Raw genomic sequence first — 12365 nt, 5'->3', positions numbered from 1 at the left:
GCTTTGTCTTGTCTTCTAAATTGCTTGAAAAATCTATTAAGATATATGATCCACATAAAGTAGGACCAGAGGGTTTCTGTGTGATAGGCCCTAGGGATTGGATTTTACTTTATCACCCATTAGCAAAGAAGGGATTTCACCAGTAGGCTTCCCCTTCTCTCACCCCTGAGAGCTATGAAAATCCCAAAGATTAGCCTCTCTAGGATATAAGCAGAGTTGTAAATTCCCAGATAGCTATTTGTTAGACAGACATGCCAGCAACTGTGGGATGCCCTAGAATGGCTGAGGTAGAGGTCTGTGGAGAGTACTGGCTACTGAAACAGACCTGCAAGATGCTAGATAGGAACTGAGCTTTGTTATGTTTACTTACTAATTTCAAAAGATTTTATTCATTTTTGTTTTATGTGTATGAGTGTTTTGCCTGGATACGATTCAGTGCACCATGTACACACAATGCTCAAAAGGGCTAGAACAGACAAAAGATCCTTCTAGAACTGGAGTTGCAAAAGGTTGTTAGGCTCCTGAGCCTCTGACCTTTTATTTTTAATTTTTTTTAGTCTATTCTTTTCCTTAGATTTGGATTATGATCACTTTTATTGTTAAGCTGGCCGGATTTATCACCAGAACAATACATTGCAGGGTGTTTCTGTGAGGATGTTTCTATACCAGTTATGCTGAAGAAGCAGGAAATCCCACCTTGAATGTGGGTGAGAACATCCTGTTGCTTGTAGTTCTGCGTTAAGTACCAGTTTCTCTCTCTGCTTCCTGACTACAGATGCCATGCGACCAGTTGCCCCATGTTCCTGCCACGGTGCCTTCTCTATTGTAATGAGATGTGTCCTATTTTAAACCACAAGCCCAAATCAACCCTTCCTTGGGTTGCTTTTTATAGACATTTTTATCACATAAATAGAAGGAAGCCTGTCTATTTTCTGTCCATCTGTTTGTTGGTCTATTTCCTACTTGCTCAAAGCGTTCTTTCCAGAGGCATCTTTGACCATGTTCTTGCCTGTTGGGATCTGGGTTGCATCATGATTACAGCATTGTAACTGAGTATCCAACTTTCATATACAAACAGAAACTCAGCACTATGTCCTGGACAAGGGGAACGGAAACTAAGTAGAATAAATGTAATAGCTGATAAATGTACCTGCTTAGGCCAAAGGTACTAACTGCTGGGCAACTGATGTATTGGCGCTAGGACATGATTTGTGTGGCTTGCAATGTCTATTAGGACTCTTGAATAAATTTCTAACATAGTGAATCTTTCACACTCCACCAAAACCAGCTGACTTCTCAGTGTTCTTGACTGTAGACTTCATTGTTCCAATGAGAGGGCATCCTCCTGCCTCATTCCTTTGTGCTATTTACTGGCTCTAGTGAGTGATCCTGTCATGTGCCAACCACCTTATTCTTTTTTTCCTCAGTGGTTATTATCTGAAGTACGGGTTTCTCAGCAAGTATTTCGCTCTATTGGTAGACTTCAATATCACTCAGCCCCACCCTATTGCTTGATTTATTCATCCCCAGTGACCCCATTTGTAGCACAGTTTGGCTTCATTTATTTTCCCAAGTAAGTCATGGGGAATTCAAAGACAAGTTTACGTAACTTGTTGGATGGCCCAAGCTCCCAGGAAATATGCACAACCCAAGCCAAACACATTGAATCTTTCCTGTGTGTATGTATAGCTGTGATCGCACTTCTTAGAGTCAGCACAGGGCTTCTTGCTTCTGCTATATTGTTTTGTACAAGAATTATCTGAACGCAATACACACTCGCTCCCTCCACCTCATCTCCTAAGATTGGCAGCCTCATCTCTGCAGCCTGCATGTATTAGCAAAGAGATGATTGCCTTTCCGTTTATCTGTGACTGGGTTTTGCTTAAAGAGAGTGGCTTCCTGCCAAAATGAGATGCATGCTTAATGAACTCAAATGCTCAGAAGCCCAGGCCTCCCAGAAATCCTCCATGTCAGCCTGCAGCTAATGGGAAAATGGAGATTCCAGAAGGTACATAGAGAATGAGTCACATCCTTGACATTAGTTTTTTGTGTGCTCCTGAAAGGTCTGCAAAAATCTTATTTTATTTTCTAAAAACAATTTGAGGTAGGAACCTGACACTATCATTTTTTTTTCTAATAGGTTACTGCCTTTTTGGAGAGAAAGTGTGTGTGTGTGTGTGTGTGTGAGAGAGAGAGAGAGAGAGAGGGAGAGAGAGAGAGAGAGAGAGAGAGAGAGAGAGAGAGAGAGAGAAGGCAAACATGAGTGTTTATAGAATGTGTGTTGAGTAATATTAAATTCGCCTTTAGTTTTGAAGCCATTCCTTTTCAGGAAACGGGTGCTAAAACCTTGTTACTTCAATATTGGACAGAAAGTATGTTCAGAGCACAGAGTTGTGTCTCCCTCAAAACAGGAAATTGCACAACTTGAAGAAATGATGACTGTGGAGATTTCCAGGCTCACTCAGGTCTTTCAATTCCGTAGAAGATTGGATGGCCGGAAGGAAATGAGTCCTGAGCATCCAGTGATTTCAGGCTAGGTAGTGTGGTGCAGGTTTTTTGTTTATTTTTGTTTTTCAGAAATACAGAGTGATTGTTTGCAAAACATGGCAGTTGCTATACCGGAGCATCTAAGGGATGAGAGATTGTACAGTTATGAACTTGAGGTAAAATGCCAGAGCAGCCACCTGCCCCCCATTAACTCTTTGATTTACAGGTAGCAGGCTGCACCTCATCTCACTGACAATGAAGTCACAATAATGTGGTCCCTGACCTCACCAGCATACCCCATAAGTCCTTGCTCCCCAGTACATCAAGCTGCACACTAGGATGAAAATTGCTGTTCTGAAGCATGGATTTGCCAGAGATTCCCTGGGGAACAGAGGGAGTTAATGCTGTTTTCCCAATCTGCCTAATTTGCTCCAAGAGGGTTTTATGTCCTGTGGGGGAATAGGAGTGTATGAGTGCCTGGAGAGAAGGGAGTGTTGGTGTGTATGGGGGTGGGGTAGGGGGTTAGAGAAAATCCAGAAATGACAACAGCCCTCTTTCCAGAGTGTCACAGTACAATCATTTGCATATAGCTCTGTTCTTAGCCTACAGTGACATTCCAGCACTCTTTCAACGCAAAACGTGAGATGCATTCTTTTGTGGTTCGTTTGTTTCTCGGCTTCCCAATTGTCTGTGCAGGATAACAGAGCCAGTATGGAAGGGAAACAAGACAGTGTTGCAACCTTCTTTATGTCCCTCTGTCAGTCACTTCCTAGCCTCGTAGTTGTAAAGTAAGTTGGAAGAATTAGATGACCTCTTTAGGGGCCTTCCTTTCATGATTTTGTGGTGTAAATGCTTGCACCTGTCCACTCTTAGCTTAGCTTCTTTGAATTGCAACCTGCTATTTAAATACGAATAGCTTCTTTTTCCTTCGTTACTCAGGATACTATCTAAAATGAATTTATGCATTTCCTCTTAATAGAATACTTAACAACAAATGAAGCTGGAGGGGCTGCTGGGTCTAGTTATTTATAGATAATACAGCGTAATTGCCCTAACCTTTAACCACTGCCAGTCGTGAACCATGTGAAGGGCTTGGACATTACAGAAGCAGTCAGCCATGACCTTCTAACCCTTTACTCCTCCCACTGTGCCCTGGTGAGTGACTCGGGTGTCTGTCAGAAGTCCTTGGAGCTTAACTATATCCCAGCAGGGAGGTGGGATCTTGAATGCCTTGCTTTAAAGGCTGCACACAGAGCCTCTGAAAACCATGAAATTCCTCCCAGTGTTCTAGTTCTGTGTGTGAGATCAGCAGGGAAAGTAGGAAGGTTTTTTCTTAGGTAGAAATATGTTTATATTGTCCCATTGCCTTCCTGAAGCAGGCAATGCTTTTAGAAATTTTCATTCTGAGCTTAGAATATAATTTCTATAGTTGGTCTCATAGCTCACTTTAATGCAGTAGCCACAAGCCACATGCAAACTTTACATGTAAGTGAATTTAATTTGTATAAAATTCAAAATCTCGTTCCTTAGTCACTCTTGTCACATTAAAGGACTCAGTAGTTACACATGGCTCGAGGCTACTGAGTAGACTGTTTATTGTACAGTACAGACACATAATATTACAGGTAGAAACATCTGCTAGACCATTCTGAGAGACAATAGGCTTGGTTTATTTTTCTTGTTTATTTTTGTATTTTGCTACAGGCTCTCCCTCTATATCTTATATTGGTTTGTGTCTCATTGTGCCGCCCTGGGTACCCTGGAATTTACACTATTGTTCTTGCCAAGTCTCCTGAGTGCTGGGATTATAGGTGTGAGAAAACACACTGGGTAGAATGTTTAAACCATTAGGAGTCATTTGTTTTTGTTTCAATTTTCCTAATTCATCCATCCAGCCATTCACTCAAAGCACATTAATTTGAAGGCAATGTGGAAAATAAGTCACATACTGAATGGTTATTATAGGTTAGCTATCATTCAAAGAATTTTCCATATTGTGATTGATTCCTCTAAAATAGGTGCATTAAACTATATCACAAAAGCAAGAACACGCTAACAACTTCATACCTCATCAGGGCAGAGATGGAATTTCAGATTCCCAAGGTTATGGTACTCTGCGGATGGAATTTCAGATTCCCAAGGTTATGTTACTCTGTAGTAAAAATGGCTTCTGGAATATTCTCACAAAAATTAAGTTTATGGATTAAATCATCATCATGAGAGATAATTGTTTATATAGGGATAACCCCTCTTATTAATTGTCAAATGTAGAGTGGTTATCCCTGAAACAATATGCACACAAACAGCAAAGACAGACCCAGCAGTTCGTATTCTTATATAGTTGTATATCCTCATACTGCACACATATACATATAAGAATAATAGTCAAAGAAAAAGAGGCTCTCAACTTAAGGGGCCCACATGGAAAGGGTTTGGCGGCCTGGGAGGGACTGAAGGGAGGAAAGGGAACTGAGAAAATAGAGTAATTCTATTTCAATTAAAAACATGTTTTTAGTCGGGCAGTGGTGGCGCACGCCTTTAATCCCAGCACTTGGGAGGCAGAGGCAGGCGGATCTCTGTGAGTTCGAGGCCAGCCTGGTCTACAAGAGCTAGTTCCAGGACAGGAACCAAAAACTACGGAGAAACCCTGTCTCAAAAAATCCAAAAAAACAGAAAACATGTTTTTAAAAAGATAGTGTTTATATATATTTGGGAAGATATATCTTGGTTTTAACAAGAACCTGCAATTTTAAAGACTTTCCCCTCATAGGCCAGTTTAGATAGATAATGGGAAGAAATGGAACAAAAGAAGTAGACGGATTACATAAATAGCTTGAAGCTTTACATGTTAGGATTTGTATTTACAGTCGCTTTGTTTTGAGCCTTTTGCCTTCTGTGCAGCTTGGTTGGTCCCAGGATTTGCAGGTGAAAATAAGTGTGAGCTATTTGATATGCAGTGTGTTTCTTCTCTGTGAAACAATCCAGCTGAAAAGGAAAGAACTGCATTTCCGGCTTTCTATGCTTTATCCCTTGGCAACCTACTGCAGTGATATTACAAACACTGAGACTGTTAGTCTAATGGAAGTAAATACTGGAAAAGCTGTGAAAGATGTGGTAAAATATTCACTCACTCGTACAGGAATAATATACTGAGTACCCACTACGTGCTAGGTGTTGTGCTCTGTACAGTCCTGGGAAAAGGTACAGTTCTGCTCTCCAGAAGAAAATGATTGAATACGGACTGGTATACAATGAACTATAAAATAATTGGTAGGGTTGGATATTTAACAACTAACTCTTCAGAAAAAACAGAGCCAGAATCATATTGTTTGCACTTACTGAGCTGTGAATCAATATTCCTACCAGAGCTGATGTCACGTTACCAACATGATCTCAATGCCTGTAGAGCTGGGATGTTACCAGCTATTATAAGTATTAGCCAGCTCTATCCAGCATGCCATAAATTGGATTATGCCTGCAGTTCTCAACCCATGGATCATGACCCTTCAGAGGGGGAGGGTCAAATGATCCTTACACAGGAGTCACCTAAGACCATCAGCAAACACAGATATCTTCATTATGATTCATAACAGTAGCAAAATTACAGTTATGAAGTAGCAATGAAAATAATTTTATGGTTGAAAGTAACCCCAACATGAGGAACTTTATTAAAGAAGTACAGAATTAAGAAAGTTGAGCATCACTGTATGCTGTAGTATCATGAACCTAACTTATTGTATTAGCATGCATACATACAAATATATATATATGTATGTATAATAAAATAGAAGAAGCAATATTATTTAAAATTATATAGTGCTATAGCTTATGATAACATAGCATATAGGTTAAGGGTTCATGTTTGGGGTTCAGAATAGTATAACTGTAAGTGTTAACATACCTACTTATTTGCTACATCATTTAGTAGTGTCTTTATCCTCCTATACCTGTTTACATATCTACTTGGTGGAAGAATCTACCCCCTCGGGTTCTTGAAGGATGAACATTGAAATGATTGTTTCAGTTTCCCAATGCATAGTGGGTCCCTAATACATAGTAGGTGCTCTATGCATGTTTACTGAATTCATGAGTGAGTAGAGGGCAAGTAACAATAATACTTCAATACTTCAATCTAAAGCAGATGGCCATAAGGCCCTAGAGAAGGAAAAACTTACATCTACTGTACATTAGGAAAGCTTTGACAGATGAAAAAAGATTTAAATTGTGCCTAGAACTTCAGCAGGAGTTATGTAAGACCTGAAAGTAGAGGCTGTCTCTGGGCAGGGGCACGCGTGGTCTTATGACCGATAATGGTTCTTATAGAGATAGTTTGTATTTTAGTCTAATACACTTGCTTCTTTTCTTAAAATCAACTGGCAGCATCCACAAACCTTTCTTTCCTGTGAATCCATGAAGGTCCCCTTGCAGATGATGGCGAAATTCTGACAATTTTTCCCAAAGCCTTGGTGTAGCCTTTTGGACATCATGTAGACACTTTTTTGTCAGTAGCCTTTGCTTATTAAAGCCATGGAAGCTGGAGTAAGAGATGTATTAATGATGGGGTTTACTGTCTGTTTTGTTTTACTGAGATTCCATTTTAGCGGCAGAAATGCTGAATGCCTGCTGGTGAAATGCAATTTCTTGAGTATCACATATTAAAGGACAACATATTTCATCTCTCCATGCCTGAGGTTTATCCAAACAAAGGAAATGGGTTGTTACCAAGGAAAGCATAACTCAAAATTCCAATTATAACTGTTAAACCACATGTGAAATTACTTTTAATAATTAAAAATGGCTCTTGCCACTCTGCAATCCTGGCTCAATATTAAATCTGCTGCCATTTTAAGGAGAGCAAATAATCCCCAGTAAATCCCGATGACCTTAATTGTCTTCACAGCCACCCTTCAGTGACCTTTATCGCCTAGATGGTTAAAAATCTAAAATAAATGATACGAATACATCTGCCCTGCAAGGACATTGTGTGCATTTCTACTACGCATCTATTGCTTCCAAAGCGCCTTTCCTCAGACCAGTTAAGCTTGCTTTGAGGAAAAAATTCTTATTAAAGGTACATTTTAAAGTTCACATTTTCAAGTGCAGAGGAAAGGAAATGTCAATAAGAAAATATTCATATGGGAGAAGAGGTTGAAGAGGAAAATAAGAGCTCTCTGTAAAGGAACGGAGGGGCATGTGAGGGTTAGTAATTACAAAGTCCATTGCTAAAACACAATTGTAGCACTCAACCACGAAGAAGCAGAAGAGAGTTGCACATCAGAAGCAAGAAATGAGTGTAAATATTTGCATCATGGTGATATTTCCCTTCACTAGAGATAGTGGGGCTTAAAGAGCTTGTACAATCAAGGATCGAGTAGTGTCAACTGCTTACCTACTTAGAGGGTCAGATTTTTCTTTTTTGAGATAAGGTTTTTCTGTGGCTTTGCAGCTTGTCCTGAAACTGGACTAGCTGTGATAGACCAGACTAGCCTCGAACTCACAGAGATCCACCTGCCTCTGCTCCCCAAGTGCTAAGATTAAAGGCATGTGCTACTGTACCTGGCTTCAGGGTTGGATTTTATAACTGAATCTGGAAATCTGAGATTCAAATACATAGATGATCACTTGGGCTTGCACAAGCAGTATCAACATTATGAATGTAAATGTTTCTTGCTTTTTTAAAAAATGGATTTGACTTTCATATTATTGTGGTTCAAATTTCTGCTGAATTATGATCCATTGTTCTTGGTAAAATCTGTTTTTGCATTCATTCATTCATTCATTCATTCAGTCAGTCAGTCAGTCATTACATGCATTCAACATGTTCTCAGCCTCCAAAATTGCCTGCTGATCCTTGTTTACTGCTAATCCAAAGTTTACTCTCTTCTAGGGGTGGTCTGTGTATTCAGTGGGATGCTATGAAAATTACAGCATATGACATCAGGGTGAGTCCATAACCCTTCAGAGTTTGGTGGGCTTGTGTGGGTAAAGCCAACAGTCTTCTGACAGATGCCCTCAAGTACTCCATGGGGAAAGCCCTCAAACAACAAATGCCAGGGGATACACCTTGGAAATTGAACATCTAAGTACTACTGAGGTATCAAGAACTATAACTCTGACCGATAAATAATTGATTACAGTATTATTAAAAACCCCAAGCTAGAAGCATATAAACAGGTTTCTTATGGTTCTTTTTACCTGTAATTTGTACATGATTCTGAACGTCTATGTGGTCTGCGATGCTAGATTTGGGAGTCATTTTTCTGTAGGGAAGGATACTAATTCAGCTAACTGTTGGCTTTTGTTCTTAAAACAGAGCCCCTTAGATAGCAGGTCATTAGCATTTGTTGGCTGTATTAATGAGTAGCAGAGTGGTTGAAGATAACTCCTTCATTTCCTGTAATTGCGTTTAAATGAAGACTAATGATAACATCACTGAGAGATGTAAGATACAGCTACTCTTAATATCAGGTTTATTTTGTTAAAGATAGCTCTGATGAAATCAATATCAAGTACTTGATTCCTTGGTTTGGTTCATGGTTGCTCTTTTATTGAATGTTAGATTGCTTTGTCTTAACAGAGAAAATGGCCAGAAAGGATTTTAATTTTATTTCTCCTATTCCCTCTTCACTTAATGATCTTTGACTTCTATTTGCCTTCAAATCTTCCCCTTTATCATTTCTCTAGGTTTGCTGTGATAACAGATTATTTTTGTCCCTCTTTCAAATTCCACCATTTTCCTTAAAAACAAACAAACATGCAAAACCCCTCGAACTGTGATTCATAGGTATGATGTTAAGCAGACATTTCTTACGTACAACTGAATGTGTATCACTCGCTTGGAATCTAGTTATTCATAGCAAAACAAAGTGTTGCCGGCTGCCCCAGTGCTGAACGGAAAGCACATCTGGAGTTGGGGAATGGTGCTGTAGCTGAAGGCTGCACAAAAGTCTCCCAAACGTTTGCAGTATCAGTTGAGATTCCAATAGAAATCATAGGGTAACATATTGGGTCCGCTGGTGTGAGTACAGCTTCTTGTCAGTATGTTTTCCCTCTTTAAACATCCTGGACAACAATGCTTCAGACATTTGTTTTCCTAGCTATTATGAGCTCATTTTTATGAAGAGTAATAAGACATTTTCATTGTTATCAGGATGCTTTCCATGGGCAGCAAGCCTTTCTGCAAATGTGTTTCATGTGAGGAACATTTGCTTCATTCTACAGCCACAGAGGAGCTTCTGTTGCCAATTTACAGTGGAGAGACACTTTGAAAAGTGTGAGTCATTTTGTTTTAATGACATTTTATACTTGTGATTCTCATTTTTGTGGAGAAAATGGGGTGCCATTAAGATCAGAGCCATTTTGATTTCTTATAATATCAAGTTTCAAATGGAGAATGTGTAAGCCTCGATAGTTTTTAAGCATGAATTCACATTTCAAAACAAAATAGAACTGGGAAAACAGCAGGTATGGAGGGGGTTTTAACTGTTTATTTTTACCATTAAGAGGAAAGATACATGTTTATCACCCAGTCTTGTATTATTAATGATCATTATATGACCAAGCCACACATTAGCCATGGAAATAGAAATATCAAATTATAAAGCATCATTGGCACCACCTTACAAATAGTAAAGCAGAATGAGGCATTAGGGTTATTAATCATTGATGGGGCATCAATGAGAGATTAGCATTTTGCAATGTGCAGTGATATTAAATTCTCAGTTGCAACAGATTCTCGATAGACATACTGTTGACATTTTAGGTCGGATACTTTTTCCTCATTAAGGGACTGTGCTATGTGCTGTTGAGTACATATGTATCTGCATACCTAGTAGCTCTTGCCCTTGTTGCTAGTGGCATCACACCACTACTGACAAACATCACCAAATATCCTCTGGGAGGAAGGCACAACTCGGAAGGCACAGCTCCAGAGTTGAAGCACGGTTCTAATTAGTCTTAATAATAATAATAAAAAAACTGAGTCAGATATCAAGGATGAAAGTTGAAAGATCAGAGAAGCGGAACAGCCAGCCACCAGAGACTTCTTACCTCTATCAGTCCTCAGACTGAACTGGGGTGATCCTGTTTCTATAAATCTTCAGACTAAATGGGCCAACACGATCCTGTCTCTACCTCCTTAGTGCTGGGATTAAAGGCATGAGCCTCCTAAGTGTTGTGATCAAAGGCATGAGATCCTAAGTGCTGGGGTCAAAGGTGCGAGCCACCACCACCCTGCACTGTTTTTCTTTTAGCCTGGTTCAGTCTCATGTAGACCAGGGTAGCGCTGAACTCCTCCTGATCTTCCTGCTTCCTCCTCCCAAGTGTTGGGATTAAAGGTGTGTGCCACCATTGCCTGGCTTCTATGGTTAACTAGTGGCCGCCCTCTGATCTCCAGACAAGTTTTATTTTTCAGAACACAAACAAAATATCACACACAACACAGAGTATCATATTTCTCTATTCAAAAAAAAAGCCCATACAATAACAAACCAGCACTGACAAAGAAAGACGTACAGATCATTAGGAGCTTAAAATGACAAGTGAATCATCTTCATTTTTTTTTTTTAAGTAGAACTCTCAGACATTGAGAGAAGTAAAAATTTGCTCCAAATTATACTGGATATGTATTATGACTGAAGTTCGATGTTGTCTGGTAGTCATGATGTCTTTTCTTCCCACCAAAGATAATTCAGTCTCCACTATGGTTAGACGCAAATATTTTCTGGAACGTGCATGCGGTTTGCATCATTTTTACTCATGGAAATAACCTGTGCTTCTGGAAGGAAAGCACAAAAATCTCAAGCTGAGTAATGATTGGTTGCTTCAGGCTTGGTAAGAAGTATGAATATACACATCCAAGTGTTTCTTGTGTCCAAAGACAGGGCCAATGATGTATGCTTAAAGACTAAAGCTTTAAAGTACACATTCTATGTGAATGCACAGAAGCCAATTTCATGGCTTATGTTCAAATTTGGCACAAATTATCCACCAGCTTTGTGACTTTGACTAAGTAATTCCTTAAAGTAATTTTTATAAGAATGTTTTTTTTTAAAATTTGAATGAAAAAAATGGCAGTCATTAAACCTAATATATCAGAGTGCCATAACAGTAAAATAGAGAATATTTACTGACATTGAACACAATTTCTTCTGTACAGAGCATACTGTCTATATCTAAGTCCAGTTGCAGCTTCTGTTAGTATATTTTATTATATAACCTATATGATTATCAGAGAAGCTAACTGTACAGGGTAGATGGAATATTATTCTTTTTAAAGCACCCAACAAAATGACTAAGTAGTAAATAAAGATCCAAGGTTCTCAAGTGGAAGAATTTCCCAACATCACCAAGAATAAGACAGGCAGTGTGAAAATAATCAAGAGATTAAAGAGTGGAAGAGTTCCCAGCCATTATCAGATCTAAGAAAGATCATATGACAATAGCCAAAAAATCTAATCCAAATAAAAAACATTCGGGCTTGGAAGGTGGCTCAAGAAGTAAAGCCACTTGCTGTCAAGTCTAATGACCCTAGTTTCATCCCCAGGTTCCATATAGTGGAAGGAAAAATTTAATTCCCCAAGTTGTTCTCTGACCTCCACACCATCACTGTCGTGCATGTGCACACACACTTGCATGCACACACACACATGCACATGTGTACACACACACACACACACAAATGAATAATTAAGTATATTTTTAAATGTCATTGAAGTATACAACATATTCAAATTGGTAAGTTTTAAAATAGACTTAAAGAAGATTGTTTAATTTTGAAGCTAAAATAATATGTTAACACACATCTCTGTAAATGTGAATGATATATTTTCTAGATTTTACCCATTGATTAACTCCAGTATACCAATACTTTTACCATG

The sequence above is a fragment of the Chionomys nivalis genome, chromosome 1, assembly GCF_950005125.1.
Source record: "Chionomys nivalis chromosome 1, mChiNiv1.1, whole genome shotgun sequence".
NCBI classification, from domain to species: Eukaryota; Metazoa; Chordata; class Mammalia; order Rodentia; family Cricetidae; genus Chionomys; species Chionomys nivalis.
Note: the sequence above shows the minus strand (reverse complement) of the source record.